The sequence below is a fragment of the Tribolium castaneum genome, unplaced genomic scaffold (assembly GCF_031307605.1).
Source record: "Tribolium castaneum strain GA2 unplaced genomic scaffold, icTriCast1.1 ptg000044l, whole genome shotgun sequence".
Taxonomy (NCBI): Eukaryota; Metazoa; Arthropoda; class Insecta; order Coleoptera; family Tenebrionidae; genus Tribolium; species Tribolium castaneum.
In genome coordinates, this window is record NW_026986642.1 from 105001 (window position 1) to 108288 (window position 3288).

Sequence of the window (3288 nt, forward strand, 5' to 3'; positions counted from 1 at the left end):
CATTTGATTTTGTACATAGTACAGACAAAGTACGACGTTTACGAAGTACGGCACTCAAGATCGTGATTTTCTTGTACGACGTTTATTTGCACGTGCTGCCGATTGCGACGAAGTACAGCGTTCAATTGACTTTGTACATAGTACAGACGAAGTACGACGTTTGCGAAGTACGGCACTCAAAATCATGATTTTCTTGTTCGACGTTTATTTGCACTTGCTGTCGACTGCGACGAAGTTTAGCGTTCATTTGACTTTGTACATAGTACAGACGAAGTACGACGTTTGCGAAGTACGGCACTCAAAATCGTGATTTTCTTGTACGACGTTTATTTGCATGTGCTGCCGACTGCGACGGAGTACAGCGTTCAATTGACTTTGTACATAGTACAGACGAAGTACGACGTTTGCGAAGTACGGCACTCAAAATTGTGATTTTCTTGTACGACGTTTATTTGCACGTGCTGCCGACTGCGACGAAGTACAGCGTTTAATTGACTTTGTACATAGTACAGACGAAGTACGACGTTTGCGAAGTACGGCACTCAAAATCGTGATTTTCTTGTAAGACGTTTATTTGCAGTTGCTTCCGACTGCGACGAAGTTTAGCGTTCAATTGACTTTGTACATGGTACAGACGAAGTACGACGTTTGCGAAGTACGGCACTCAAAATCATTATTTTCTTGTACGACGTTTATTTGCACTTGCTGCCGACTGCGACGAATAACAGCGTTCAATTGACTTTGTACATAGTACAGACGAAGTACGACGTTTGCAAAGTACGGCACTCAAAATCACGATTTTCTTGTAAGACGATTATTTGCAGTTGCTTCCGACTGCGACGAAATGCAGCGTTCATAGTACAAACGAAGTACGACGTTCACAAAGTAATGAAGTAAAACGTAAACATTAAATAATAATAATGCAACCCACAATACATTAATTGTGTATCAAAATTGCATAACTTTTACGAAGTACAACGTTCAAAAATATTAAAGAATTTTATTTCTGTGGTATATAATAAAAAACCAGCAAATTTTTTTGCAAATTACGTATCTGTAAATAAATGTAAACATTTAGCAACTAATCAAAATTGTTTTTTTGCTTAGATATTAAAGTAAAACATAAAAATATATTAAATTTATAGAATGCAACCCGCAGCACACTAGATGTGCATTAATATTGCATAACCTTTACGAAGTACGACGTCCAAAAATATTAAATTTTTTTTATATTGAGGCAAAAAGTGAGAAGACATAAATTAATAATAGTGCAACCTGCAATACACTGAATATGTACTGATGTTGCATAACCTTCACGAAGTACTACGTTTAAATATAAATTAATATTATTGCGACCCGCAATACACTAAATTTGTATTAATATTGCATAACCTACACGAAGTACGACGTTCAAGAATATTAAAGAATTTTATTTCTGTGGTATATAATAAAAAAAACAGCAAATTTTTTTGCAAATTACGTATCTCTAAATAAATGTAAACATTTAGCAACTAATCAAAATTGTTTTTTTGCCTAGACATTAAAGTAAATCATAAAAATACATTAAATTTATAAAATGCAACCCGCAGCACAACAGATGTGCATCAATATTGCATAACTTTTACGAAGTACGACGTCCAAAAATATTACATTATTTTTATATTAAGGTAAAAAGTGAGAAAACATAAATTAATAATAATGCAACCTGCAATACACTTAATATGTACTGATGTTGCATAACCTTCACGAAGTACTACGTTCAAGTATAAATTAATATTATTGCGACCCGCAATACACTAAATTTGTATCAATATTGCATAACTTACACGAAGTACAACGTTCAAAAATATTAAATATTTTATTTGTAGTTTGCATATAATAAAAAAAAACAAATTTTTATGTAAATTACGTATCTGTAAATAAACGTACACATTTAACAATTAAATAAACTTAGTATTTTGGCCTAGATATTAAATTAAAACATAAAAATGCATAATATTTATTAAAATGCAACTTGCAATACACCAAATGTGTATGAATATTGCATAACCTTTGCGAAGTACGACGTTCACGAAGTACGTCGTTTACGAAGTGCGACGTTCACGAAGTACGTCGTTTACGAAGTGCGACGTTCACGAAGTGCGACGTTCACGAAGTACGTCGTTTACGAAGTGCGACGTTCGCGAAGTACGACGTCTACACATTAGGGCACTCAAAATTATTGTTAGGTTGTACGACATTCAGACGTTCCAACTGCGACTAACTACAGCATTCATTTGACTTTGCACATACGACGAACGAAGTACGACGTTTACGAAGTACGGCGCTTAGAATAATTTTGTTTTTATTAATTAATAATTTTTTTTTAAACAAACGTTTTTATAATTAAATTTTATAATGGTTTAAATATAAAATATGACTTTTTAATATTATCAATATTTAAAATATTTTCTCCCCTTTGTGTGTATGCCTTATAGTTATAGAGCTGTGCGCTTCGGTAGACGTCGCCTGTGGAGCTATGTCAGTGGAGCGGTGCGCATATCCAATACCGAGCGGCTGCCTCGATCGGTGTCGCGCTGGTATATGTATGGTAGTGGTGTGTGTCGATGCGTTGAGTGAGGCGATATGAACGGTGTAACGGTTTAGTCGAAGTTTATCATAAATGACGACGACAAAACGACCGATTATGTATACGTTCTGCATTTGCTTCCAATTTATCGACGTTTATCGCACATTTCCGCTATCGAATTCGAATAGGGCTTTGCTTGCGAGATTGCTTTATTTTGTGATTTTGTGGCTCGCCCAGTTCCCCACAGCGAGATTGCGGATGCGGCAAAACGTATTCTCTTACGTTGGCGGTCCTTATGCAATCAAACTTTGTTGAACTAACAAATGTTTGTGATTTAAACAAACAAAAATAATAAATGCGTCAACTCTCTAATATCCGAGCGAGAATATTTATATAATATTCGTAACGTTTATGGATTCGAAAGAATTTCATAAATTCACGTCGCATTCAATCTTGCGAAGAGTGAAGAGAATGTTTGAACTTTTAAATCGGCAAAGGTAAAAAATAATATTATAAATATTATTATTATGCCTTTATTGACCGATATATGTGTTGTGGTGTTTAACGACTATATCGTACGAAGAAAAGAAGAAATAGCGTGGCGTTACTTTCTTATATGTTAGATTGTTTCGCACAAACGCGCATATTCTTCATCTTTATAAACGATGATGATGAGTATTTTATTCTCTCGTCTGTCTCAAAAAACACAAAAACACAGT